The 14,709-nt window shown below is 42.7% G+C and overlaps 1 protein-coding gene across 1 annotated transcript in view; it reads right to left on the bottom strand.

The window, feature by feature from the left end:
• The window catches only part of SYCP1 (synaptonemal complex protein 1), a 139,142-nt gene extending 125,736 nt beyond the window's left edge, over positions 1-13,406 (bottom strand). The window contains exon 1 of the mRNA XM_060232988.1: positions 13,041-13,406. The gene's annotated coding sequence lies outside the window, so the exon portion shown is untranslated. The remainder of the gene's footprint in view (positions 1-13,040) is intronic.
• Between the last annotated feature and the right edge of the window lie 1,303 nt (positions 13,407-14,709).

Here is a 14,709-nt window from a genome sequence, read left to right on the forward strand (position 1 = left end):
AGAATCCTTTCAAAACTCAGGGCTCGGGGAGCGTCTTGCTCGTGAGCATGCCGCCCTCCTCCGATCCCTGAGGTCCTGACGAAGGCGGTCACGCACACGAGCCACCCGAGAGGGCGAGGCAGGGGGGCTTGGATCTTCTCCAGCAGGAGGCAGGGGCACTGGTGCAGGTGGCAGGGGCACAGTTTCTTCTGCAGGCTCAGCTTCTTCTGCAGGGTCCCCAGTACCCATGACAGATAGCAGCTACTGTCAAATCTGCCTTTTATAATAATATTAATCATCTTAGGCCGGTAAGGCAATTGGTTCCCTTCCCTGAGCACAGCGACCTGGCAAGTGTGATCCATGCTACAGTCACCTCAAGATTGGACTACTGTAATGCCCTCTACATGGGGCTGCCCTTGTCCCAAATATGGAAGCTACAGCTAGTGCATAATGCAGCAGCCAGACTGCTATTGGGTCTCTCAATGTGGGAGCACATACAGCCTAGGCTGTAGGTGCTGCACTGGCTGCCTGTGGCATACTGGATTTACTACAAGTGCTGGTTATTACCTTTAAAGCCCTATATGGCCTGGGATCTGTCTACCTTAGGGACTGCCTCTTACCACACATTCCCCAGAGGGTACTTTGGTCAGGAACTCAAAATTTGTTATCAATCCCCAGGCTGAGGGAGGTAAAACTTAAAACAATGTGTGAAAGAGCCTTCTCTGTTGCCGCCCCTTTCTGGTGGAACCAACTTCCAGAAGATGTCAGAGCTTTGCAGGATCTTGTCCAGTTCTGCAAAGCCTGCAAGACCACACTATTCCATCTTGCATTTGACTGTTTATTAACTGGAACTAGCTGAAATGATTGCAACACCAAACCTGCTATACCATCGCCAAAGACACTAGCTTGAAGGATGTCTATTAAGACTATTTGGATGTCGCCTATTTATCCATCTATTTATTTATTCGATTGTATTGTCATTAGCACCTATACGTTATTTTTAGCTTAATGTTTTTATATTGATGTTGTTTTTATTTTTAAAAATTGTGAGCTGCGCTGAGCCTGCTTTGGTGGGGAGGGCAGGATATAAATTGAATAAACTATAACTATCTGTCTTGCACATTCACAGTTCCAATCACCGGACACAAGCATCCTCAGACTTGGCCATCTTGGCTAACAGAATACAAGACTGGGGGGCGGAAAGACTCATGGGCCAGAATCCCATCCTCCCTCTCCCATTGCTGAGCCTAACATGACTCCAGAGCCCACCACCCATCTTTGAGTTTAGCCACAGCAGCACTGGTGCATTGGAGCAGATCCAAGCCAGAATAGCTCCCAGCATCCACAGCAGCATCCACCATCCCAGAACAGCTTCATCCACTGCCACAGCCAGGCCCAGAGCAGCTACTGGTTTTGTATGTCACCACCAGTTTTGCAGAATCAAGGTGAGTGCATTGTCTGAGCATGCACAGACAATACTTTTTATTGAGGGGAGAGATTTAACTTCCCCCAATTTTTTTTTTAAGATTTCACTTTTTTTTTTTTTGCAAACCTGGGGTGTTCCCCAAGTTTGCAGAAAAATCTTGTTTTGTGTCAGCGTGGCCCTGATCTGCAAATTCAGACAGCCATAGATGGGAAGCAGACATTGCTATATACAGATTACGTTAAACAATGTGGAAAATGGTTTTACATTAGTAGTAGATAATGCAGTGAGAGTATATAATACATACAGCAAATACATTACATATTATACACAACAGTATACTCCACAGTTTCATTCCCTTTATAAAAATGCCTTTCTGAGCCATTCTGTTATAATACAGCCTTATTACCTTTATTAAAATGCCATTATAAACAATCTGTTCTACATACTTTGATGAATGACGGAAGTGTGGGAGCCTTCCTGACCTCCTCAGGTGGGCCATTCCATAGTGTAGGGGCCACAACAGAAAACTCATGTGTACAAGGCAGTGGTTGGTCCTTCCAATTTGCAAGGTGGCAATCCATCATGCTCAGATAAGCAAAGCTATTGTGATCAAGCTTAGGAGAAGAGTCCTGCAGATATAAAGAGTCCTGCACAGGGGTGGATTAACCATTAAGCAGACTAAGCATGTGCTTAGGGCACCAGGGCCAAAGGGGGCACCACAAAGTTGGGAAAAGGGCAAAAAGAAAAAAAATGAAAATTTGTAAAAAAAAAAAATGATAAAACTAGTGCAAACTGATCATGGTACACCCTAGGGTTATCTTCTATTTTTTGTTGGCGAGGTGCAGTGTCATAGGCTATGCTTAAAAGTAAATTGCATGTGTTTAAAAGTTAACATGATGGAGCAAAATTCAGTTGTCATGACAGTCATCTCAATGACCCTCTCTGCCTCTTTTTAATTTCAGCCCCATGTAAACGTCAAAAATGAAGCGTGTTCAGTTGAGTGGAAAGCAAAAGAGAAAATGTGCAAAATAGTGAGCAAAAGAATCTGTCTGTTGTAGCCAAGACAGGAAAGATTTCTTCTTACAAACTGCAGAAAAAGATGATCCAGATCAAAACCAGTGTCATTCTTCAGAGACAGGAAGTGAATCAAATCTATCTCCTTCATCAGAAACAGGCAGTGTTGGTGCAAGGTCAGATTTTCATGATGACACTGCACATGATGAAGTGCCACAACCTGGACCTACTTCCAGAACAAAATGTGTAAATGCTTTTGAACTGTCCAAGGAGTTTAGAGAACTGACCAAGGATGAAATGAACAAAGCTAAGGACGCAGGGTTGTGGGATGAATTTTATGCTGATGATGTGACTTATTGGGTTGCTTGTGGATCCAGTGAATTTCTGCACCACAATAAGTCATTTGACAAATCGTGTCGCAATTTCATCAGTGGGAAACCAAAGAGATACTGTTCACAGAAGATATTTTTTGGAATAAAAGCCAATGGTGAACACTACAAGAGAGAATGGCTGTTGTACTCTCCTTCAAAAGGATCAGTTTACTGTTTTGTTTGTAAACTACTTGCACCCAAAGGGTCAACGCATTTTGCTAGAAATGAGGAATTCAGTGACTGGCGAAACACTGTTGTAATTGACAACCATGAAAAAAGTACAACTCACCGAGATGCCAGATCATATTTAACTTGGAAACAAGGCTTAGGCTTGACACAGCCACTGGAAAAACGGAAGAGGACTACAATTACAGGGAGAATGTGCTTCGGCGTGTTGTAGCAGTCATTTGCACATTGGCTGAACAAGGGTTGGCATTCTGAGGAAAAGTGGAAAAATTTGGGTCTCTCAGTAATGGGAATTATTTGGGGCTACTCGAATTGATAAATCGGTTTGACCCATTCTTGGCTGCTCACATATCATAGTATGGCAGTGCTGGAAAAGGCAACCCTTCGTACCTGTCCAAAACAATATGTGAGGAACTTATTGAGTTAATGGCAAAGAAAATGCACTCCACCATCATTGACAAAATTAATGTTTCTGGGTACTTCAGTCTGTCTGTGGACTCAACGCCTGATCTTTTGCATGTTGACCAACTGAGCGTGGTGCTCAGATACTTGCAAGATGGACAGCCAGTTGAACGATTTATCACATTTTTGGAATTACAAAACAACATTGGTGAAGCTATGGCACAGCAGATGTTGAAGTACTTATATGATGATTGTAAATTGGATTTTGCTAAATGCAGAGGGCAGTCATACAACCATGCTGCCAACATGTCTGGATGTTATAATGGCATGCAGCAAAAACTTTTGGATACAAATCAGTTTGCCATTTAAGTACCCTGCAGCTCACTCACTAAATTTAGTTGGACGAAGTGCTGTGGATTGCTGTCAAGTTTCTTTTCCACTGTACAACTGCTCTACACATTCTTTTCAGCCTCAACTGCTCGGTGGAGAATACTCAAAGATTGCATTGGAAATGAAAAAGTGTTGAAATCACTTTCAGACAAAAGATGGGAAGCACATGCTGTGGCAACTGCTGCAATTATCAACTCTTTCTTCAAGATTCTGGAAGCTCTGGAAGATTTATCAGATGACCAATTGCAAAAAGGTGACAAAGAATGTTGCAAACAAGATGCAAGAATGGAATTTGTGTTCATGCTGAATTTTTGGAATGAAACTTTAGAAAAGTGTCATAGAACAAGTCAACTTTTTCAAAGAGAAAATGTGATCTTGCAAACATGTGCAGATTTGTATTCATCATTAGCAGACCAGTTGCACACATCAAGAGATGAGTTTGAGAGATTTGAATCACTTGCAAAGAACATGCTCCCTGATGTAGAATACAAAGCAAGATTCATCCCTGTTTCTAAACAAGCATGACTAATGTTATTTAAATATTGGTTACGGCTACATTTCTACTCTGATTCGGAGAGCCTTCTATATCAACTGCTCTCAGAATCCAATAAGTCAAATTGGTTAGCATTTATTGAGAGGAAAATTAAGTCTATGGGCATTGATATAGATTCACTTTTTATGCTATCCCTAAAAGATGCATTCTTGAAACTTAAGCTTAGATCTTGGATATTGAAATGCAAACATTATATAGCCTGGCCAACAAAACTTCCTCCCCACTGAATTTTGAACTTCCTCTTTCTGTAGGGAAATTAGCATCATATTTCTCCTCTCTGCAAGTACCACAACAACGGCGTGCTTTCTCGTTAACGAGAAGCAATGCATTACCATCTGCTATTTTATTTGGCAGATTTAAAAGGATTGATTGCTCTGCCAGACATTGTAAGAACATAAGAGAAGCCATGTTAGATCAGACCAATAGCCCATCCAGTCCAACACTCTGTGTCACACAGTGGCAAAAAAAAATTATATATATATATATATATATATATACACATACACACACACACACACTGTGGCTAATAGCTACTGATAGACCTCTACTCCATATTTTTATCTAAACCCCTCTTGAAGGTGGCTATGCTTGTGGCTGCCACCACCTCCTGTGGCAGTGAATTCCACATGTTAATCACCCTTTGGGTGAAGAAGTACTTCCTTTTATCCGTTTTAACCTGACTGCTCAGCAATCATCGAATGCCCATGAGTTCTTGTATTGTGAGAAAGGGAGAAAAGGACTTCTTTCTTTACTTTCTCCATCCCATGCGTTATCTTGTAAACCTCTATCATGTCACCCCACAGGCGACGTTTCTCCAAGCTAAAGAGCCCCAAGCGTTTCAACGTTTCTTCATAGGGAAAGTGTTCCAACCCTTTAATCATTCTAGTTGCCCTTTTCTGGACTTTCTCCAATGCTATAATATCCTTTTTGAGGTGCGGCGACCAGAACTGCACACAGTACTCCAAATGAGACCGCGCCATCGATTTATACAGGAGCATTATGATACTGGCTGATTTGTTTTCAATTCCCTTGCTAAGAATTCCCAGCATGGCGTTGGCCTTTTTTATTGCAAACGCACACTATCTTGACATTTTCAGTGAGTTATCTACCACAACCCCAAGATCTCTCTCTTGGTCAGTCTCTGCCAGTTCACAACCCATCAACTTGTATTTGTAGCTGGGATTCTTGGCCCCAATGTGCATTACTTTGCACTTGGCCACATTGAACCGCATCTGCCACGTTGACGCCCACTCACCCAGCCTCAACAGATCCCTTTGGAGTTCCTCACAATCCTCTCTGGTTCTCACCACCCTGAACAATTTAGTGTCATCCGCAAACTTGGCCACTTCACTGCTCACTCCCAACTCTAAATCATTTATGAACAAGTTAAAGAGCATGGGACCCAGTACCGAGCCCTGCGGCACCCCACTGCTTACCGTCCTCCACTGCGAAGACTGCCCATTTATACTCACTCTCTGCTTCCTATTACTCAGCCAGTTTTTGATCCACAAGAGGACCTGTCCTTTTACTCCATGACTCTCAAGCTTTCTAAGGAGCCTTTGAAGAGGAACTTTATCAAAAGCTTTCTGGAAGTCAAGGTAAACAATATCTATCGGGTCTCCTTTGTCCACATGTTTGTTCACCCCCTCAAAGAAATGTAACAGGTTAGTGAGGCAAGATCTTCCCTTACAGAACCCATGCTGAGTCTTCCATTTGCTACCTTCCAGTCCTCAGGAACGGAGGCAGATTTCAATGAAAGATTACACATTTTTGTCAGAAGATCCACAAGTTCAACTTAGAGTTCTTTCAGAACTCTTGGATGTATGCCATTCGGACCTGGTGACTTATAAGTTTTTAATTCATCTATCAGTTGTAGGACCTCCTCTCTTGTCACCTCAATCTGACTCAGGTCTTTCAATACCCCTTCCAAAATTAGTGGTTCTGGAGCGGGCAAACACTTCTCGTCTTCCACGGTGAAGACGGAGGCAAAAAATGCATTCAGCTTCTCAGCCATTTCCCTATCCTTCAGTAATCCTTTGACCCCTTGGTCATCCAAGGGCCCCACTGCCTCCCTGGCTAATTTCCTGCTTCTAATATAGTTGAAGAATTTTTCATTGTTGGTCTTTATGTTTTTTGCAATATGCTCCTCATAGTCCCTTTTTGCCTGCCTGATCACAGTCTTGCATTTGATTTGCCACAGCCTCTTTTACTAATCTCACTTGGACTGGTTTTCCACTGCTTAAAGGAGTCCTTCTTACCTTTTACAGCTTCCATTACTTTGTTTGTTAACCGTGCAGGCCTTTTCTTATGCCTGTTTGTGCCTTTCCTAACTTGTGGTATGTATTTTATCTGAGCTTCTAGGATTATAGTTTTAAATAGTCTCCAAGCTTCCCCAAGGGTTTTGACCGTATTTACCTTTCCTTTCAGTTTCCTCCTCACGTGCCTTCTCATCTCAGTGAATTTACCCCTTTTAAAGTTAAACGTGGTTGTGGCGGTCTTTTGGGGCAACTCCCTATTTATACAAACGGTGAAATCAATAACATTATGGTCACTGCTCCCAAGCGGCGCAATCACTTTTACATCTCTCACCAAGTCTTGGGCATTACTTAGGACCAAATCCAGGATCGCCCCCCCCCCCCCCGGTAGGTTCTGAGACACACACACACATCTCACAGAATTTACCCCTTTTAAAGTCAAACGTGGTTGTGCCAGTTTTTGGGGGCAACTCTCTATTTATACAAATGGTGAAATCAATAACGTTATGGTCACTGCTAATGTTATGGTCACTGCTCCCAAGCGGTGCGGTCACTTTTACATCTCTCACCCAGTCTTGGGCATTACTTAGGACCAAATCCAGGTTCTGAGACCATCTGCTCCATAGCACAGTCATTGAGAGCATCAAGAAACTCAATCTCTTTCTCTCGACCGGAACACATATTGACCCAATCAATCTGCGGGTAGATAAAATCACCTATTACGACATAGTTTTTACGTTTAGCCGCTATCTTTAAGCCTTCCATCATATTATAATTGTCGTCTATCTTTTGATTTGGTGGGCGATAACAAACTCCAATGGTTAAATTTCCTTTTGGGCCCTCTATTTCAACCCAAAGCATTTCTAGAATGGAATCTAATTATCTGACCACAGTCTCACTGGACCGTATACCCTCTCTGACATAATGAGCCACCCAACTTCCAACCCTTCCCTCCCTATCCTTCCAATATAACTTATATCCAGGAATCACCATGTCCCACTGATTCTCCTCATTCCACCAAGTTTCTGAAATTCCCACAATGTCTGTTTTCTCCCAACACTAAACATTCCAACTCACCAATTTTACTTTGAACACTTCTAGCATTTGCATACAAACATCTATAATTTCCCCGGCAAGCTAGGCCCGCAACCTTCCTCCTGCCGCCTCGAGACTTTGGCAGACCGTCCATACTGTTTGTCACCATCTCAGTGGACAACTCTGATCCATTACCCAGTAGAAAAGTAACAGCTAACCCTTCATCTCTTTGAGATGAGTCCTCCCGAACCAGAGACATTTCATCTCCTGTCAGCTTTCCCCCAAGATTTAAAAACTGCTCTGCCACCTTTTTGATTTTAAGTGCCAGCAGCCTGGTTCCATCTAAGGACAACTGGAGACCATCTCTTTTGTACAGCTTCCGCTTGTTCCAGAAAGCATCCCAGTGCCTAACAAACTTAAACCCTCCCTCCCTACACCATCATCTCATCCACACATTGAGACTTCTAATTTGTGCCTGTCTCTCCTGCCCTGCACGTGGAACACTTTTGAGAAGGCTACCTTGGAGGTCCTGGCCTAGCAGCCTAAATTTTTCCTCCAGGACCTCATGACTGCATTTCCCCACATCATTGGTGCCAACATGCACCACAACCACTGGCTCCTCCCCAGCACTGTCTATCAGTCTATCTACGACACGTGTAATGTCCGCTACCTTCGCACCAGGCAGGCAAGTCACCATATGGTCAGTACGCGGTTTTGCCACCCAGCTGTCTACTTTCCTAAGAATCAAATCACCAACTACCATCGATCACACACACAAGACTTCTGTCCTATGGGCAGATAGTCATACACGTGACGCTCAATGCAAAACACTGGAAAGCCCCCACCCCCCTGCTGGCATTCTACCTTCATGATACCTTTTTTTAAAAAATATATACAGTCCCCTTTTAAATCCTGTTTTTTTATGTGGCTCCCCTTCTGGAGGTCAACTTGCCTTATTGGGAGCACAAGGAAATTAGGGTCCTGGGTTCCTGGTCCTTACAGAGCTCCCAGGCTAAGAGCCACAGGCCAAGAGCCCTTTAGCTCTCTGGCAAGGCGCAGCTTAACAATGCAAAGAGGGTGGGAAACACAGCCACTCCTAATCAATCTGCAACAATCACCTTCAATCACCTTCACCTTCAGCCCCCTCAACCAAACAAACAGCAGTTCCCCAGCAACCACAAATTCAGAATTTTCAGCAGTCACACAAACTCAGAAATTCTCAGCAACTTCCCCAGCTGCTCACCCTTATATCAGTTATTCTCTGCTCTTTCTCAGAGCTTCTCTGCTCTCTCTCAGAACTCTCTGAAATGTCTTCTGAAAAGTTCTTCTTAAGTTTAAAACAACCAAGAAAACATCTTTCGCTCACATGGAACTTTACAACACAGTTACAGAAGACAAACTAGAGAGTGCCTTTCCAAATGTTGAAATTGCCTTAAGAATATTTTTAACATTAATGGTCACCAACTGCATTACAAAGAGGTCTTTCTCACAACTGAAAAGTGTAAAAAACCCAAATAGATGAGTTATGTTTCAAGAAAGACTCAACTCACTGTGTATATTAACAATTGAAGCAAACGTTCTGAGAAGTATTAATTTCAAGGATGTTATCAGTGATTTTGCGAAAATGTAGAAAAATGCCTTTCAGGTCATGAATATTGGAACTTTGATAGATTTAACTGGTGAAATATTAAAATAGATGTTGTATTGCATTTTTGTAGAACTTTATGTACCCCAAGCTTGGCTTAGGTTGTACAGTATATTGTGTTATCATATGAATAAATTTTTGTATTGCTGTAACCTGCATTGTATATCTGGTCAGACAGAATAACAACTAAAATGGACTGGGTCAGCATGGAAAGGAGGGGGGCACCAAGATTGATCAGTGCTGAGGGCACCAGTCAGCCTTAATCCGCCCCTGGTCCTGCAGATATATAAACCATGAAGGGTTTTATATGTGATAGTCAATACTTTGAACTGAACCCAATAACTGATGGGCAACCAATGGAGTGACTGCTGACTGCATATGTAATGTGCATGTTCCACCTAGCTCCAAATAACAGTGCTCTGGCATTTTGTACCAACTGGAGTCTTCAAATTGTCTTCAAGGCCAGACCCAGCTGGATTGCATTACAATAGTTTAGTCCTGAAGTTACTGGGGCATGGATCCAGGTTGCCAGGTCAAGCCATGTTCTGGGTTGGAAAAAGTACTCCAGCAGTAATGTATAATCCCTAACCCAAGTCAAGTCAACAAGGCCAGATGAACCCTATGGAAAGTGGGAAGCGCAATGTCCTTCAAGACTTCACAACCAGTATTAGCACTGTCTTACTGGGATTCAGTTTCAATTTGTTCACTCTTAGCCATTTAATCACAGCAGTAAAACAGTGGTTGAAGATAACCCATCACCAAGATATTTTGACAGTTATAGAGCTTGGTGTTGTCAGCATATTTATGACATCCAATTCCAAAACAAATGATTTCTCCCAAGTACTTTACATAGAAATCGAATAGCATGGGGGACAGGACTGCATCCTGTGGAACTCCATAGGACAAATCCTACACTGATGGCAACTGGTCCTCAGTGATAGTCCTTTGAGCCTGATCTATAAGGCTTGATTTAAACCAATCCAAAACACATCCTCTGATACCTACTTTGGTACCTAAAAATTTCTAAACAAGATGGCACAATCCACTGTATCAAACATTAGAGTCTGTTAATGCAGTTCATTTGCTTTGAGGACTTCATACCCTTGAGTCTCCCACTGACATCTGCATTTTCTTTGGGTCTGACTTAATGTGAATCTGGCCAAGTCAAAAACATTTATCAGTTGGATGTACAGCATTTTATTTAAACTACAGAGCAGCTACCAATGCTTGGTTAGCATATCAGAGGTTTACAGCCTGAATCAGTGAGTGCTAAGTAATTGGTGTACTAATTAAGCATGCATAACTACTCTTCACAGATAGCAGCCCAGTTTGAGGCCTGATTTAAAAGTGATGCCCATACGGCAAAATAACTTACCTATGCAATTCTGCAAATGCACAGCTGGGGTGCCACTAAGCTACAATTTTAGGATGCAACTAAGCATGTGTAGCAGTTTAAAGGCCAAACTACACATTATGGCATCCACATGTCTGACCCATAGACACCAACACCATTTTACAGCTGAACTCAAGCATTTTAAAATGTGGTGAGGGCCTGATCCTGCAGCATGGCAGGACCAGGTGATCATGTCATTCCCTACCCATGGAATTACATGCCAGTGAAACACTGTTCAGGATCAGGCCATCACAGCATTTTAAAATGACCAGCTTCAGTTCTAAAATGGCATCAGCACCCACAAGTCAGACCTGTAAGGTCTAGTCTGGCTGCAAATCAAGTCTGTGCAAGTGCAAATTTCTGTGGATAAAGGGTTTTGTACTCGACTACTGTAATATACTTTACATACATCTCCCCTTAAAACCAACTCAGAGAATTCAGTTGGCACAGAATACCACAGCTCAGCTGTTGTTGAGAGTTAGATGAAGCATACATATTACTCTCATTCTCCTGTCACTCCATTGGCTACCTATCAGTTACTGGGCTATCACATACAAAGTCCTCTATGGCCTTGGGTTCATATACCTGCAGGACTATTTCTCTGCCATGTTGCAGCATGAAAGCTTCTTTCATCTGAGCAGAGCCTTCTGCAGGTTTTTGGTGTTTGGGGTTTTTTCACCCTCAAGACATAGCTGACTTTTGGTGACAAATAGGTTTTTCCTTTCTTTTCCTTGCATTCAATAAAAGTTCTATGACTGATCTTGAGCAGTGGATAGTTGTTGTTAATCACTTATTATTTTTAAAAAAGCATGTTAAATTCCTGCCTGAAAACAATCATTAAGGTTGTTTTAAGCATAAATGTTTTATGGGCAGGGTGACAAAGAAGCAAAAAAATGCAACTGCTGGACTTCTTTTTTGATCCCTGTCAGAAAGTCAAAGGTAACTAAGTCATAGGAATATACATTCAAATGAACCTGAAAACATGGTAAAATATCATTTCCCTGCCATAGGGTTTTCAGGGCAAGAGATGTTCAGAGTTGGTTTGCCATTGCTTGCCTCTGCGTCACTTTCTTAGTACTTCTTGGAGATCTCCCATCCACATACTAGCCAAGGTTGACCCTACTTAGCTTCTGAGATCTGAAGATATCAGGCTAGCCAGGTTAGTGCCTTCTGCAGGTGCCAACATATAAATTAGAAAAATCAACTGCCCATCCACGTGCATTCTCCATTATGGCCTTCAAGTTATGGAATGGCCTGCTGACGAAATAAAGGTTCCTACTCTCTTGGTTGCAAAACAGAATTATTCGAGAGCTTTTCTACACAGATAATAGGGCCGTACTGTAGCAAAACAGTTCTGAAAGTCAGGAATTGTTTATACAACTGTGTATACTTCATAATGTTTATTGCTGTAAATTGGCTCCTATTGATTCCAGATTTCTACAATCCAAATCTTATGGCATTGTTTATTTGATGTCCCATCCTGTTGATTGTTTTTATTTACTCCATGAAATCCAACTTGAGTCTCAGTGAGTGAATGAATTCATCACAGGGCTTTTTTTGTAGCAGGAACTCCTTTGCATATTAGGCCACAGATGTAGCTGATGTAGCAAATCCTTCAAGAGCTTACAGTAGGCTCTGCAATAAGAGCCCTGTGAGCTCTGGGAAGATTAGCTACATCAGGGGTGTGTGGCCTAATATGCAAAGGAGTTCCTGCTACAAAAAAAGCCCTGAATGTCCAAGCAGGAAGCATGATTTACAACTGTGGTTCAATCTTTATAAATAGGTGAAATTTATATTTTAAAGAACCAGTCTGCTTGCATTTTCTAGCACACATTAACACATGTATAAAAGCAGTACAAGAGACCAAAGCCAGATTTAGGAATAAACTAGATAAACTAGAGTTCAAAGCCTCACTATATGGTTGTGGAAAGTGCTTATCAAGTCACAGCTGACTAATGGCTACCCCATATGATTTTCAAGGCAAGAGATGTTCAAAGGTGGCTTGTGCCTGCTTCCAGGTCATGACTCTGGTATTTCTTAGAGGTCTCCCATCCAAACACTAGCCAGTGCCCATCCTGATTAGCTTCTTCTTAAATCTGTGGGGCCTCTAAATAAGACGTTTTAGGTTAAATTAAACTCTTTTCTTTAAGTCTCCACTTTTGTATACATACAAAACTGGAGTTCTTATTTATATTCCAGTACCTTTTCTATAAGGATAGTACTAGAATATGAGCCCTTTTAAAACGACAGATTATAGAGCTTCATATTTTGGCTTTATATTCCAAGCCTGGCAAGAAATAATTTGGTAAAAACATGTTAAATCCCTCCCTGAAAACAATCATTAAGGTTGTTTTAAGCACGAATGTTTTATGGACACGGAAAGCTGTTTACCTCTGCCATGAAAGGCCAGCTTTGTTCGCCTGGAGAAATGAACGACGCGGCGAACGAGCTGCAACAATTCGAGGTTGAACGAGGGAAATGGAGACAGCGAAGGTGCGACTCAGCGGCTACCTCGAAAGGACACCCACTTTCATGACCCCAAAGTTGGGAGGAACAGAGAGAGAAAGAAAAAGGCGCGAAAGAGCTGGACAGCGAGCCGTATATTAAAGGGTCGAGTTCGTAGATCGTCCGTTTAACGGATTTCCCTCACCCGTTTCAGGCGAATTCAAGCCTGACCTGTGGGGGGTGGGGGGAGGCTGAGCACCGAGGGACTGGTGAGTCAGTGGCCTGGAAACAGCGGCGCGAGCTCCGACGCCAGGCATCCCACCCGCCGGTTGCAACTGGTCGGCGTTCTCATTTCGCGCTGTATAGTCTGAGGAGGGAAAATTTAAAAGACGCCGCAGGGGGCGCACCGAACAAGACTCAACCGCCTTGGCGCGCAGGATGTTTTCTCGAGGAACTGAGACGAGGGAGTCTCTTCAACGGCATGAGTTGTCATTTTAGAAAGGAGCGCCCTAAAACTCAGCTTGCTTTCACGGACCCATCCACAAGAAAGCAAAACGGAGTGAGAAGAAATGATTTCATGTTGTTCGCTTTAGCTTTCAGCGCGCTAATCCATCTCCCATAGCTATGGGTGTGTGATGAATTACACTTAAAGGAGACCGATACCTCTGGGTGATAATACCTTTAAGACCAAGTTTTATTTAGAACGCAAGGTTTCGTGTGCTTTCTAAGCACACTTCATCAGACGAGGGGATCAGCAGTTTGCTGATTGAGTATGCAGACTGATCACATGGTAAACCAGTGTGGCTTGGCCATTTGGTCTGGATAGCCAACCCAGACCAAATGGCCAAGCCACACTGATTTACCATGTGATCAGTGTGCATACTTAATCAACAAACTGCTTGTATTTCAGCCCACAATATCTGATCCCCTCGTCTGATGAAGTGTGCTTAGAGAGCACACAAAAGCTTACGTTCTAAATAAAACTTGGTTGGTCTTAAAGGTACAATTTGACTCCTGCTTTGTTCAACTACTTCAGACCAACAGGGCTGCCCACTTGGATCTATCTGGATGATAATGACAGCCCACGGTGAAGAGTTCTTACCGCTCAAGGCATTTCAGAACTTGAGTGTTTTTTAAGGGCTCCAAAACAGCAGCTTTCGGAGCTGCAGGGCAGCCAAGATCTGCCACTTGCAAGTTGCATTGTTCATGGCAGAGCGATGTAAAACAGACCTCCATGGTGGTTTCCTCTCTTTGCCCTATGTAAGTAGCACCTAGAATCGGCAGAGCTGAAGTAGAACACAGGATCTCTGAAATTAGAGACACACTTGATGAGCCTATTATTTTAAGTAGTGGTCTGATTTTTATCTTCTATGGGGTGGCCAACGGTAGCTCTCCAGACGTTTTTTGCCTACAACTCCCATCAGCCCCAGCCAGCATGGCCAATGGCTGGGGCTGATGGGAGTTGTAGGCAAAAAACATCTGGAGAACTACCGTTGGCCACCCCTGTATAATAATCTATTTCATTTTGAGGGTCTTTTCTTGTTCTTCAAAATTTCCACATAGGGTGATAAGACTTTAAAGGGCAGGACCATCATACTTGATGCTAGCAGCCACA

This window comes from Heteronotia binoei, chromosome 2, assembly GCF_032191835.1.
Source record: "Heteronotia binoei isolate CCM8104 ecotype False Entrance Well chromosome 2, APGP_CSIRO_Hbin_v1, whole genome shotgun sequence".
NCBI lineage: Eukaryota > Metazoa > Chordata > Lepidosauria > Squamata > Gekkonidae > Heteronotia > Heteronotia binoei.